We start from the raw sequence: 15,612 nt of genomic DNA, 5'->3' as shown, positions 1-15,612 counted from the left end.
TAGAATTCCATTGTGTATATATACCACATATTCTTGATCCATTCATCTAGAAGGGACATCTAAGTTGGTTCCATATCTTAGCTATCATAAATAATGCTGCAATAAACATAGTTGTGATAGTAGTTTTAGTATGGTCTTGTTTGTGGTCATTTAGGTAAATCCCCAAAAGTGGGATTGCTGGGTCAAAGGGGAGCTTTATGGGGAATCTTTTGAGGAACCTCCATAATGCTTTCCAAAGTGGTTGAACACGTTTACATTCCCACCAACAATGCTGTATGGTTCCCTTGTGGCCACATCCCCTCCAGCTTCTGTTGTAAAAATCTGGAACACTCCACGAATTTGCATGTCATCCTTGTGCAGGTGCCATGCTAATCTTCTCTGTATCATTCCAATGTTAGAGTATGTGATGCTGAATTGAGCACAGAATATTTTTTATATCTAAAGTGCAATTGATTTTTTTAAACTGCACAATTAAAAAAAAGGAAGTTCAAAAGAATTGTCGTGAAATTTTACAACCATATATTTCTTTTTTTCTTTTTTTTCTTTTTCTTTTTATTTTCTGTGAACATACTGTACAGAGGGGTTACAATTACATGGGCAAGATAATGAGTACATTTCTTATCAAGCATTGCAGCCTCTTCCTTTGTTTACTCTTCACATCTCTTCCCAGCCTCCTCCCCCGGCTCCTCCTCCCCCCACCCCACCAAAGTTGTAAAGTTCGTTTTCGACATGACAACTTGTACTTCTCATTGTTGCAACGGGTCCACCTGTATCCTTAAACGACTTCTTTTTCCCCATCTCCTCCACAGATTATACCGACATCAAATATAGTGAAAGCAGGGGTTATACTGTGGGGGAGGGACATACAAAGCAACAAAGAAATAATCTTATAAATGCGTTAGAAACAAATGCATGAAAGAAAAAAAAACATTTAAATGCATATCTAAGGGTTCATTTTCTTAACATCACATTATCTGAATCTTTTTTGCTTGACTTATACATATACTATATATTGCAAATAAGGGAAACCATGGGACCTATGTTTCTTTGGGCCTGGCTTACTTCACTTAATATAATTTTTTCCAAGTTTTTCCATTTCCTAACAAACGGGGCAATGTCATTCTTTCTGATGGAGGCACAGAATTCCATTGTGTATATATACCACATTTTCTTGATCCATTCATCTACTGAGGGGCACTGGTTCCATATCTTAGCTATGGTAAATAATGCTGCAATAAACATAGTTGTGCTGGTAGCTTTAGTGTGGTCTTGTTTGTAAGCATTTGGGTAAATGACCAAAAGTGGGATTGCTGGGTCATAGGGGAGCTCTATGTGAAGTATTTTGAGGAACCTCCATACTGCTTTCCAAAGTGGTTGAACAAGTTTACACTCCCAGCAACAATGAAGTAAGGTTCCCGTCTGTCCACATCCCCTCCAGCATCTGTTGTTATTAGATATTAGAGTTCTTGATTTTTGCCATTCTAACTGGGGTGAGGTGGTACCTTAATGTTGTTTTGATTTGCGTTTCTTTTATGACTAGGGAGGTTGAGCATTTCTTCATGTGTCTATTGGAAAGAAGGATTCTTTCTTCTTCAGAGAAGTTTCTCTTTAAGTCTTTAGCCAACTTATTTCTTGGGCAGTTGTAGAACCATACATTTCTTACATAAGCACACATTTACGAATAAAGTCAAATTGACATGTCAAAAACAAAATAATTCCAGATGTTTGTTATTCAAGAAATGTATAGGAGGAGGAATTCAACTATTCTGTACAAGGCACCTGTCATAATGAACACTGCAGCAAGTGTTAAGGTTTGTTAAAAGTTTTAATGTTTTAAATATATTTAATTTTGGGGATTTGTTTATATATGCCAAAATTAGGACTGTTGGGCAGGTATAAAACTTTTCTATAAAGTATTTAAGATTTATAGTAACAGACATATACTACTAAGTATGTGCATTTCAGAGTTTAGGGAAATTTTATTAATGAGAAGTCACAAAGTTTTTGTGTAAAGAAGCAGAATAAAGAGTTCACACTTTGTTTACTACACAGTTTCTGTTAAAACTTTAGGGCTTCCTTAGTTTATATGTTAATGAGGAAAAGTGATGATATAAGCCATAAACAAATAATAAGATATGCCATAAATAGTAATCTTAGTGGGTAACTTTAAAGACTGCTCATATTCTATAAAACTCTTGTTGAACTTCACAACCTTAGTCAGTGTTAAATGTACATGATTATGAGAAAATAGTAAAACCGAATATGTAGCATATTTCAAATAGTTAAAACACATGTTTTTAATTTTATTAATTAATATTTAATTATTGGTTTTCTTTATTTGTAACATTGTTTTACTTGTTGACATATAGTACAACTTTTTATTTGTGGGGGGTATCCAGTCATGGGGCCTGAACTCTGGGCCTGGGCCCTGTCCCTCAACTTTTCAGCTCAAGGCTAGTGCTCTGCCACTTGAGACCCAGCGCCACTTCTGGCTTTTTTCTTTTTGCTTATGTGGTGCTGAGGAATCGAACCCAGGGCCTCAGGCATGCAAGGCAAACGTTCTACCACTGAGTCACCTTCCCAGCCCTTGTACAACCTTTTGTAAGTCATCATTAGGAGGTACTTTGAGAAGGTTACTTGGATGGCCAAACCAATTTTTATAGGTGCATGTTAATTTACAAAGAGGAAAATTAAGAACAAAATATGTATTATATCTAAAATATACTTGGAACTCAAAAAATTAAACCACCCAACAACAAATCCTCAAAGAAACAACTGCCCAATAAATAAGTGGGCGAAAGACTTAAAGAGAAGCTTCTCTGAAGAAGAAAGAAGGATGGCCAATAGACACATGAAGAAATGTTCAACATCCCTAGCCATAAAAGAAATGCAAATCAAAACAACATTGAGATATCACCTCACTCCAGTTAGAACAGCAAAAATCAAGAACTCTAACAACAACAGATGCTGGAGGGGATGTGGACAGAAAGGAACCTTACTTCATTGTTGGTGGGAATGTAAACTTGTTCAACCACTTTGGAAAGCAGTATGGAGGTTCCTCAAAAGACTTCACATAGATCTCCCCTATGATCCAGCAATCCCACTTTTGGGCATTTACCCAAATGTTTACAAACAAGACCACACTAAAGCTACCAGCACAACAATGTTTATTGCAGCATTATTTACCATAGCTAAGATATGGAACCAACCCAGATGCCCCTCAGTAGATGAATGGATCAAGAAAATGTGGTATATATACACAATGGAATTCTATGCCTCCATCAGAAAGAATGACATTTCCCCATTTGTTAGGAAATGGAAAGGTTTGGCAAAAATTATATTAAGTGAAGTAAGCCAGGCCCAAAGAAGCATAGGTCCCATGGTTTCCCTTATTTACAATATCTAGTATAGGTATGAGTCAAGTGGAAAAGGTCAGATAATGTGATGTTAGGAAAATGAACCCTTAAATATGTATTTTAATGTTTTCGTTTCTTTCATGCATGTGTTTCTAACGCATTTATAAGATTATTTCTTTGTTGCTTTGTATGTCCCTCCCCCACAGTGTAACCCCCGCTTTCACTATATTTGATGTCAGTATAACATGTGGAGGAGATGGGGACAAACAAGTCGTTTAAGGATTCAGGTGGACCTGTTGCAACAATGAGAAGTACAAAATGTCATGTCAAAACCAGCTTTACAATGTCGGTGTGTGCGGGGGAGGGGGATATAATTGGGTGGGGGGAGGGGGGTAAAATTTGGTGGGGGGAGGGGGGAGGCGGGGAAGGGAAGTGAAGGGTAAACAAAGGAGGAGGCTGCAATGCTTGGTAAGAAATGTATGCATTATCCTGCCCATGTAATTGTAGCCCCTCTGTACAGTATGTTCTCAAATAAAATAAAATACAATTAAAAAAAAAAAAGAAAATGTGGTATATATACACAATGGAATTCTATGCCTCCATCAGAAAGGGTGAGTTTGCCTAATTTGTTAGGAAATGGAAAGGCTTGGACAAAATTATATTAAGTGAAGTAAGCCAGGCCCAAAGAAACATAGGTCCCATGGTTTCCCTTATTTGTAATATCTAGTATATGTATGAGTCAAGCGGAAACGGTCAGATAATGTCATGTCAGGAAAATGAACCCTTAGATGTGTATTTTAATGTTTTTTTCTTTCATGCATGTGTTTCTAATGCATTTATAAGATTATCTCTTTGTTGCTTTGTATATCCCTCCCCCACAGTATAACCCCTGCTTTCACTATATTTGATGTCAGTATAACTTGTGGAGGAGATGGGGAAAAACCAGTTGTTTAAGGATACAGGTGGACCTGTTGCAACAATGAGAAGTACAAGTTGTCATGTCCAAAACTAGCTTTACAACGTCGGTGCGGGGGGGGGGGGGGGAGGAGAAGGATTGGGATTGGGGGGAGGGGGGAAACTGGGAAGGGATGTGAAGGGCAAACAAAGGAGGAGGCTGCAATGCTTGGTAAGAAATGTACGCATTATCCTGCCCACGTAATTGTAACTTCTCTGTACAGTCTGTTCACAAACAAAATAAAATAAAATTTAATTTAAAAAAAGAAGGTTGAGAAAGTACCTAAAAAAATTATCAAATAGAGTCTGAATCAGGAGTGTTGATAAATGTCCACACCTAATATCTTAGCCCTAGGCTGAAGCAGTGGTATTACAGAGTTGAGGCAACAAAACGTGACAGACTGTGTTTTGTTTTGTTTTGTATTTTGATTTTGTTGGTGATGGGGCATGAACTCTGGGGCCTGGGTGCTGTCACTCAGCTCAAGGCTAGCGCTTCCACTTGAACCATTGCACCACTTCCATCTTTTTTGCTTATGGGTGCTGAGGAATCAAACCCTGGGCCTCATGCATGCAAGGCAAGCACTCTACCACTGAGCCACCTTCCCAGCACCTGAGAGACTGTGTTTTAAAAAACCATCTAAACAACATTTGCTTTCTGCTTTGGGTTATATAAGGAAATATATAAATATATTTTTATATTTTTGTGAATTGTACTTCTAAATTTATACTAACTTCAGCCACTTTATCCTTTTCAAAGTCATGAAATATCTCTGAGAGTTTGCTTCTGTGAAAATTGTTTTTGCATTTATAATTTCTCCTGAGTTATGTTTATTTTTATCAAAATAACTTTATATTTCATGTTGATGGGTTATCATACATCAAATGCCTTCAAATGTACATGTAGAGTCTAAAGATAGCAGTATGAATATTCTCATACAGCTCTTGTTTATCTGTTATGCACTTCCAGTATTATGATATTTCTCTCTCTTTCAATCTCTCCCATTTCCTCTCTTTCTCTTTCATGGTCCATGTCTGCTACTTAGAATTTCGCTGATCTACTATTCCTTCAGGATCCACTGGTTTTGTGGGAACATGATAGCGACCATCAGTTACCCTTGCATTCTTTAAGAGTTATAACAGTTACATGATATTATTCTTTGCCATTCAAAATGGCAAAACAGCAAATCTAGGAATTCCTTTTCATTTTATTACTATTATAAAGTTTATCTCATAAAAATTGTTGGGATGGATAAGATACTCTGACCTGTGACCTAAAAGTTCTTTTTCTTGGGGCTGGGATGGTGGCTCAGTGGTAGAGCGCTTGCCTTGCATGTCTGAGGCCCTGGGTTCGTTTCCTCAGCACCATATAAGCAAAAAGAAAAAAAGCCGGAAGTGGCACTGGGGCTCAATTGGTAGAGTGCTAGCCTTGAGCTGAAGAGCTGAGGGACAGCGCCCAGGCCCAGAGTTCAGGCCCCACAACTGGACCCCAAAAAGTTCTTTTTCTTTTACAAACAACCTTTTTCTTTTATTATCAGTTAGTTACTACATATAATGAAAACAAAGCTATCCTATAGAAAGTAGACCGAAGTTGCTCATAGGGATGAAAAACAAAGGAATGTGAGAAGTGAGTACAAAGGATGCCCATCATAGAGCACAGATCCTAGGAGCAATTTATCATGTACACTTTGTGAGAATGACAATGTGCTGGAAGTATAGGTTAAGTCACTGAACAACTGATATATATATATATATATATATATATATACACACACACATATTTATATCTGTATATTTATTTATATTTGCATATATATGTTTTTATACCCTTATATATGTACAAATGTATGTTACTATACACACAAGTACAAGCATACATATATACATGTATACATGCACACGTGGAGAAAGACACATAGTTACAGACAACACAAGTTTCACTAGTTGTTGAATATGCCTTGGATGGAATGCTTGGAACCAAATATGTTGAAGATGTATTTGTCTCTAAGAATTCTTTTACCACTCCTCTTATCTCTTAAAATTGGTAGTTTTTGACAGATTCGATTTGCAAAATGCGGTACAAGTGATAGCAAATCACTCAGAAATCTCAGTAAGTAAAGGTCATATGGTGTTTCCTTGCTCCCTACAGAATGCTTGCTCTTGTAGACACTCTCAACAATCAAAGCATGAGGAGAATACCCTGGTCAAGAATAAAGTTATAAAGCTTTAAATGGCATCCTTACTTGAACTCCTTTTCAACAGCATCAATTCCTAAGCAGATGAGTGAATCCTCAGAACACTGGATTCTACATATACATTTAACCAACCCATGTGAAAATTCCTATGTGAGAAATGCTGACGGAGGTCTTGCTGATTTCCTGGCCAAGAAAATAAGAAAAAAGAAAATATTTTTAATGTTTTAAAGTTTGAGAATAATTTGTAACCTGTCAACAAATGTGTAGAACACAATTATACCAAGTGAAAAAAATGCTGGCGTTTCATTTATGTGCTCTTGGCCTTGGCAAGTGATTTTAGGTGTGTCAACACAAGTAGGATCAGCAAAAATCAAGCCAGCACTTCTTCATTTAAGATACAAGGAAAGGATACAGGTTGACCCATTTTAACAATGAGATGTACAAGACAGTCTATCAGAGTGGGGGTGAATGGGGAAGTTGGGGATGTGTGAAGGAAAACTATGGTAGAGGAAAAACAAATGATGGGGTAACAATGCTCAAGAAGAAATGTACTCATTACCTTACTTAGGTAATTGTAACCCCTATGTACAGTATATTTACAATAAATTATATATTAAAAAGATACAAGGAAAACTTCTGTACTTATAGAAATTTGTATTTGTCACTCAATATCAGTAAGGTATTGGTTTTAGGACCAGAGGCTATGAACACTTTGGATACTCAAATTCTCTACATGAACACAGTATATTATTTACTTTAGAATCTGCCCACAAGCTAGTGCAGAGTAATTGCTATGAAAATTTTTACTACATTCTCTGTTTGTAATGAAACATAAAATTATATTCACTATGAACAGATACAATTTTTTTCAGATAAATTTTGTCTGCAGTTTGTGAATGGAATTGGGACAGCAATTTTGAAAAGCACAAATTTCTTCACCAAGACCGGTCTGCAAATTGTAACAAGGAGCTAATAAAGCATCATTGAATAGTATGGAACTCCAAGGAGAAGTACTTGAATTGAGACATTATCAGAAAGTGTAACAACCCAAGGACTTTTTAGAAATTCAGCTGCTAGATTTCTCATGGAGAGCTTTCATAACACTTTGTGAAGCACAAGTCAGAACCTCACTGAAGTGTAGATGGTTTTCCCTCTCCTTTCTGTCATGCTCTGTCATTATCAATCAACATATAGCTAATCTTGAATAATCCTCTAATAACAAAATGTTGATGGAGTGTTTATATGTAGAAAATCTGGGAAGGCTAACTTTTTCCAATTAGGACAGTCTGTATTCTATGACCCAGCAGAGAGAAAACTAGGTAAGCATCCATTTGCAACCTTCTGAATAATTCTGATTCTGCCCACATCAGTTATCTATCCATACCTGTGCACAAGTAAGAAGATTTTAAAAGCATTTAGTATTTAAAATTTAAACTTAAATATAGAATGAAATTAGTTCCAATGCATAACATTAAGATATTTAGAAACAACTGAGAAACCTAAAGGTCTATAAGATTTATTTTTATTGGAAGTGAAGGAATATTGGAATTTGATTCTCTACGGTTTAAGCAATTTGCAGCAGACTTGATACTTATTAAATTTTGTATATTGAAAGGAATACAAGCCTCAACAATATGTCAATACTATCCTCTTATTTATCTCTAAAGGTTTATGCTTCTGGTCTCTTAATATTAAAACTTCAAAAAATTTTATCTGTAGCAAGTTGTGCAAAGGGGTTTCACTTCCTCATGTCAGTGTTGAATAGAGTGTATGTGCATTTCAATGTTCAGTGCATCTGGATCATTGTCAAATTTTCCATTTTTCTTCCTTCCCTTACCCCAAACCCACCTATCCCTTCAAATTTCCTACTTATAGTCTCACATATGTACATTGAGTGTTATGACTGTATTAGTCCACCATTTCATTCTCCAGCCTTCTTCTCTACTCCCTTTAAACCAAGATCCCCTTTTAAGACTTGTTTCAACTTCATGGTATTTTGTTAAATATCTCTACCATTGGCATTTGGCTATGGGCTTGCCACATCCTCTCTTCCATGTTTGACCACATAAATGAGTATATTTCTCCACATTTCTAATCTCTGAATGGCTGAGATAGGTCTCTTTTACTATTCACCTTCTGTCCTAAATTTAGAATTGCACCTTCAGAGCCATCCTATAGAGTTTTTTCTTCTCTACACACTGAAGATGGAAAGGTAATAATTTCCATGCTCTTAGCATTATGCTATCCATCATGAATTTCCATGCTTATCACTTCAGCAGTCTATGTTTAAGGAAGATCTTCAATTTCTGATGATAGGAGCATGAGTCAGTTTTAATTATGCAGATTCCACTATGTAGTGAGCCCTAAATTTTCAATAAATTTCGAGTAACTTTTTATTAATAATTTAAAAAGTTTTATTTCAGTATTTGAAATGCTGCCCCAATTATTTTAAAAGTTTCACAATATGTTAGACTGAACTTTCCCCCCCATTTTCCCCACTAGTTCAGGTTAAGTCTCCTTTGGCTTTATTGTTTGAGAGGCCAAGGGATGAGGGTAAACAGAGAGATGATCATTATTCAGATATCTCCTTCCTCTTCTGTTTCTGCTATTCTTGTTGAGAGGAAGACTGGAGCAGGGAACAAGAGTGATGCTTGACTTCACCATACAAGGGAGCATTCCTGGCATGTCAATTATTGTTTCTCAGTATAACTTAAACTGCTTACTCTTGCCTTCTCTGTAACAGTAACCGAACTGTGGCTTCCTTGGTGCAGGAGGAAGCACACTAACAGGTTACTACCTGTAAATTGGTATCTTATATCTCAGCTTACTACCAAAAATATAAAGGTTTGGCTACATAAATGCAAAGGTACTGATTGTCCAACAATACCTTAGTGAGCAGTAGACAATTCTACTCAGCTGCCCTCTTCTCTCATATCCTCCTCTTAATTCCCCTCCACTCATTTACCCTTCCATCCCTTCTTTCTTTGTCTCTCTTTCCTCCAGATTAATCTCTATCTTCTCTCTTTTTCTTTTCCAGTAGCAAGTGATTTGGTTTATCAGACAACACATAAATAATTGAACAAATATTTATTTCTCCTCTTTTTGTGATTATTTATTCTTAAGAAGTGAGTTCTAGCACAGCACCAGTGGCTTACACCTAGATACACAGTAGGTTCAAATTTGACAATTGCAATTCCAAGCTATTTTAAGTAGATAAACCTAAGACATTCTTTTCTCCACTTGTGGTAAAAGGAAGAAGTGAAGGTGTGGCTCAGGTGGTATAGAGCAAACATTGAGAATTAAAGCCCAGATAGAGCTCAAGGCCATGAGTTCAAATCCCAGTACCAGCACAATATAAAAAAAACTGAGTCCTTTGTCTTTGAAAAGGGATATTTCTCCAAAAATTCATACCCAGGGAAATGTTCAAGGTCCAAGACTCTTTGTAAGTCTCTTTCACATCTTAAACTGATTCCTCTGCTTGATTCACATTATGGAAAATAGTAGTCACACTTCACATTAAAAAGTATGTGCATTGCTGAACAGTTCTTACCATTTTTAATGTAAAGGAAGCATGAGAGAGGAATTCACCTCACTTGTGTGAGTTAGGTTTGACTCACTGACAGACTTTTGTAAGTAAATGAGGGTCTGTTTACACATAAAGAAGTCTATACAGATGGTTTTCTAGGAGAGAGAACAAGGTAGCTGTGGTCCAAGTTTGAATCAGAGTAAGTTTATTCCGATGATATGGCAAAGAGAAGCTCATCTCTTAGAACTCTATGCAAAAGGATTAAAAACCCATGTCTATGTTGTGAACATCCAAGTTTTCACAAACAAAAAGCAGTTTCCTTAGCCATGAAAATATAAGTTAGAGCAAAAGGAAATATGTTAAATATAGTTAATGGCTGAGTGACATGTGTAAAAGAGTTCTGTAATTACAACTAAACTATAAATTTTTCATCATGTCCCTAACAAGAATCTCAAAGATAGGCCTGGCTAAATCTGTCGTAGAGGACTGGGTTCATGCAATTGTCAGTTTTGTTTAGAGTCCAATATCTTCTACAGTCGCTTGGGCTGCAAACCGCTCACACCACATGCAGTGTCTGGAAAAACATGCTGTCTTGCTAGGCAGCTAAGGGATTTTTGTGCCACTGTGAATATTTATCGTTTTTCTTATAATTATACCTGTCAGTGTGAAGTCATTTCACAATAAGAACAATAGTTACTGTACCCTTTGTCCCACTAACAAATCTCAGATGTAAATATAGCCGGTAGCCCGTGGCTCATGCCTATAATCCTAGCTACTCAGGAGGCTGAGATCTGAGGGTCACAGTTCAATGCCAGCCCAGGCAGGAAATTCCATAAGATTCTTATCTCCAATAAACCACCAGAAAACTGGAAGTGGAGCTATGTCTCAAGTGGTAGAGCTCTTGCCTTGAGCTGAAGAGCACAGAGACAGCACCCAAGCCCAGAGTTCAAGTCCCAAGACTGACCAAAAAAAAGTATGTATATATATATATGTATGTATATATATGTATAAATGATGAGATTAATTACATTTAAATATAAATCAATATTTATGATATACATTTAATATATATATATATATGATATATTTATAATATATACATATATTTATATATAAGATCATATTATATCTATATGTTTATAAATATATTTGTAATTAATGTCCAAAGAGTACATCTGAAGATTTTGGGGAAAATGTAGTGTGTCTAAAGGCTTATTACTGATCCATCATACTTTCAATCATTTTTTCCACTTATTACAATGTCTGGAGTACCAAGACAATGATTATTTTATTCCTTACAATTTTGGATTAGAAACACCTACTTACTTGGTATGAAACCTACCAAAATATGATCTTGAAATCACACACCACAAACTGGACATCTACATCAATTTAGCAACTTACAGGTCTCAAACATTTATTTGAATCCTGTATCTCGTATACATTGTTTCCTTCGAGTCAGCTACATATACAAACATGCCTAGATTTTCATCCTCACATGACATAGTAAACATAACACTGTAATAAAAAATAATATGATACTGAAAAAACACCTTCGCAAAAGTAATTAAATTTTATTTTTTAAATTTAATACACTATTGAAATACTGATGAAAGAGCAGCTGAGAGAATGTTTCAAATATTAGAGTGCCTGCCTAAAGAGCATGTTTCTCATTCCAAGCATCATTATTTACATCCTTCCTCCTCCCACATAAAAAATAAATAACTACAGAATTAACCTACATGTTCCTTAATCACTCATTGAAGAAAGAAATTGTAATATATATATATATATATATATATGTATATACACACAATGATGTACTATTTAGCCACACATAATTATGAAATCATATTATCTTCAAGAAAATAGAACTGGAAACATTCATATTAAAGCAATAAGCCATTCTGTGAAAAACAAATACTAGATTTCTCATATGCAGACTCTAGACCCAGAAAATAAAATGAATGACCCAGGTGTAATAGATAGAACTGATTAAATTTGGAAAAAAGTAAGAGAGGAGATAAAGAGAAATGCTGTGGAGTAAATATGTTCAAATATTTCATAAGTTAGTATGATGACATAATAAAACATAACTATAAAAATAGGCTAATGAAATTAATAAAAGGAATAAAATTTAGCAAGCTACATTATATGAACATATGTGTATAACACAATAAAATACCTTGTGAAATTAATATTTGCTAATAAAAAGGCAAAAATTAATTCCAGTTTTTATAGATTCATATGTTAATTTCCATTTTTTGCCCAGATATTTCCCTGATAAAGTAAAAGGAGAAATAGGTTTTGTTCATTTAAATTATTCCAGTTAACTACTGTCAATGTGAAATTGATCAACTTAATTATTATATTAGAATATTTCCAATGTACTCTTCAAAATATTACCCTATAGGTATATACTTTTTGCTATTTATTGAATATGGTTCCTTTACTTAATTAGTATAGACCATTTTCTGAATGTAGTTTGGTTTATGCAACTAAGATATATAATACTTGACCAGGAAATCAATTATTCAAACAGTTTTTTTATCAAAAATGCCTATAACAAAATAAAGAGGTAAATCCAAAGTATGTATATTTGAAGACAATACCTGTTTAGTCCTCTTCTCACATTCCCCATTCCCTTCTTGAGAATAATACACATTGTAAGGAAATGCTTTAAATGTTTTACAAAAATAGGTTGACTTTAGACCAATGAGTTACTCTATGCTGTATTTTTATTTACATTATATACAAAAAAGCTAAATTCTTACCTTATCATTTTCCTTAGACTTTATACTCATGTTTAAGCTCTGATGGGTGACAGATAAAGATATAAACATTTTTGAACAGTGGCTAAATTTAGACTGAGGAATTTATGTACAACTATACTCTTGCAGATAAGCCTCATCAGTGCTGAGACCACGATAGCAAAATGTTAACCCAAGGTCTTAACAGTCTCTGAGCACCCTGAACATCCCACCCCCAAGATGTCACTACCATCCTGAGACCAAGTGTAGACAAATCTCAGGACATCTCACACATCTGGAATGGCTCATAACACATCTTGGCATTTCCTAACTGTACAAACCACTATGCAGAAAACTCAGCTACCTTATTATTGGTTGTAGGTCATGGGGTTTGAACTCTAGGCCTGCACGCAGTCCCTCAGCTCTTCAGCTGAAGGTGGGCGCTCTACCACTGGAGGTACAGCACCACTTCTGGCTTTCGGGTGGTTCACTGGAGATAAAGTCTCACAGATTTTCTTGTGCAAGCTGGCTTTGAACCGCAATCCTCAGATCTCAGCCTCCTGAGTAACAAGGATGACAGTTATAAGCCACCGGCAGGGACCGGCTTCAGCCTCCTTCTTAAACACAGGGGAAACCGAACTCATCAGGCCACAAACCACAGGCAATCCTTCAATTCAGACTTTGTCACCAGCATCCAAAACCATTCTTCCATGGATGGACAGCATATAATTGACACTACCATCCCACCCCTGCTCCCTTTCACCCACCCCCTGCCTGCCACAGGCCATGACCTCTGGAGTTCTTGGTAAGGCACCGCCCACCCTGCTATGGCTTCACACTGGGGCAAACCTGGAGAATTCTTAGAAATGTCTGTACAGTGAGGCCAGCATCTGGTCTCCCAATCCCAGCAACCCCACTACTTCACCATCTATTGCAAGCAAGGAAGGGGTGTATTTCTTTCTTTCTTGTTTTTTTTTTTTTTTTTTTGGTTTAGGGGCTTGAACTCAGGGCTTGGGTACTGTCCCTGATGACTAATTTTCCTCCAGATTAGTGCTCTACCACTTGAGCCACAGTGCCACTTCCGGTTGGAGATTGGAGATGAAGCTCTTGTGGGACTTTCCTGCCTGTGCTTCGAAAACAGATCCTCTGGATCTCAGCCTCCCAAGTGACCAGGATGGCAGGTGTGGGATGACAGGCATGAGACACCAGCTCATGGCGTAAGGTGTCTAGTCCTTCAGAATTTCCACCTAGTCTTCGTCTAGATGCTACCACCTAGACACCCCTCCACCTCCATCAGGGAGAGCAAAGGAAGGCTCAGAATCTGGGTGGGGCCAGGTGGGGCCATGGGAATTAAAGGGCCCCCTCCACACCACTAGCCGTCTCTAAGCTCCCATCTGCTTCCTCCAGATTGCCTGGTCATCCAGGGCAGATCAGACCCACTAGGAGTTCTGGGGCCTGCCCTATATCCTCCTGCCCAACCCAACCAGTATCTGAGGATTTCTGGGGCCAGCTGCTCTATGTCCCAGTGGAAGACTTTGGGAAGGTTTCTGATAACTGGATCCAGGGGTGCCCAGGGGAGAAGGAGTGTCCAACTCCCCTCTGTCAATGGAAACAGAAAGCATGGATTGATCTACTAAGAGCTTTAGGGCATAGTCAACCACCTGTCACCAAGGTCCCTGGGAGAACTGTTTTATGGTGTCGGCCCTTTGTCTCCAGGGGAGCGCTCTTTCACCTGAGCCACAGTGCCACTTCCAGCCTTTTCTGTGTATGCAGGACCTAGGAATAGAACCCATGCTTTCCTGCAGGCTAGATGAGCACTCTACCTCTAACACACAATACCAGCCTTGGATAGCTTTTTTTTTGTGACCCCTCAGGCCTGTCTCGGGACAATCTCACATATCTATACCAAGTCTCACACATCTATACTGAGTCTCTCACCAGCATCCCTGGCTGGACATGTTGTCCATCATATTCAGCACCTTTGATCTCTGTGCTTCCTGTCAGATCCTCCTTGTTAAGCAAGAACCACTTTTCAAGTTCTGCCTCCAAGAAGCCCATTCCGGTCACTTAGGCAGAGCTGGAGAGTCTCCGCTGTGCAGGTTGCTGGCCTTGTCATACTCTGTCTTCCATTCAGTGTGGGTTGAGAGCACACAAAAGGGAAGACCTGGATTCCAGCACCGGATTTCTGACAGCCCTGATATACCACCCAGGGACAAGTATTGTATCACACTCCATGAGAGGGAGCTCAAGGCCCGGGCAATCTGTGGGCAACAAGATGGGGCCATTACTTTGTGTGAGCTTGAACTGAGGATCTGGGAGCTTTCTCTCTGAGTTTTATTGTTCAAGGCTGGTGCTCTACCACGTGAGCCACAGCTCCACTTCTTGCTATTTGGTGGTTCCATGGAGAGTAGAGTCTCATGGGCTTTCCAGCTTATGACTGGCTTCAAACTATGATCCTCAGATCTCAACCTCCTGAGTAGCCAGGATGACAGGCATGAGCCTCAGCCCCAGGTGACGGGCACCAAATGCTTTTTTTTTGCTCCTATTTATCAGCTGTCAACTAGCAAGCCCAAGTTAAAATAATCAGTTACAGGGGATCAAAATCCTCTCCTAAGTCAGTCAATCCAAGGAGATAAAGTGTCTTTGGAATAGGTTAGTCTGAATTGGCTTAAGGGTGTTTGTGTGTGGGGGGTGGGTGGGTGTGTGTGAGTGTTGGGAATACCTACCCTCAACTCTGCGGTGTCTCATCCTTCCAGCAGGGAGTGCATTCAAAATCCTGACCCCAAGGAAGGTGGGTGGGAGAGGGTACCTAAGGTCACATCCAGGAGGATGAT

At 37.8% G+C, this 15,612-nt stretch overlaps 1 non-coding gene across 1 annotated transcript; it reads right to left on the bottom strand.

Annotated features, from left to right (window-relative positions):
* Positions 1 to 315: 315 nt before the first annotated feature.
* LOC138835103 (U6 spliceosomal RNA) lies at positions 316 to 422 on the bottom strand. Its single transcript, XR_011374436.1, has one exon. It is a non-coding gene; the product is annotated as a U6 spliceosomal RNA (small nuclear RNA).
* Positions 423 to 15,612: the final 15,190 nt, after the last annotated feature.

Source organism: Dipodomys merriami, unplaced genomic scaffold, assembly GCF_024711535.1.
Source record: "Dipodomys merriami isolate MVZ:Mamm:240054 unplaced genomic scaffold, mDipMer1.0.p SCAF_228, whole genome shotgun sequence".
NCBI classification, from domain to species: Eukaryota; Metazoa; Chordata; class Mammalia; order Rodentia; family Heteromyidae; genus Dipodomys; species Dipodomys merriami.
The sequence above is the reverse complement of the archived record's forward strand: the minus strand, read 5'-3'. Positions and strand labels throughout refer to the sequence as shown.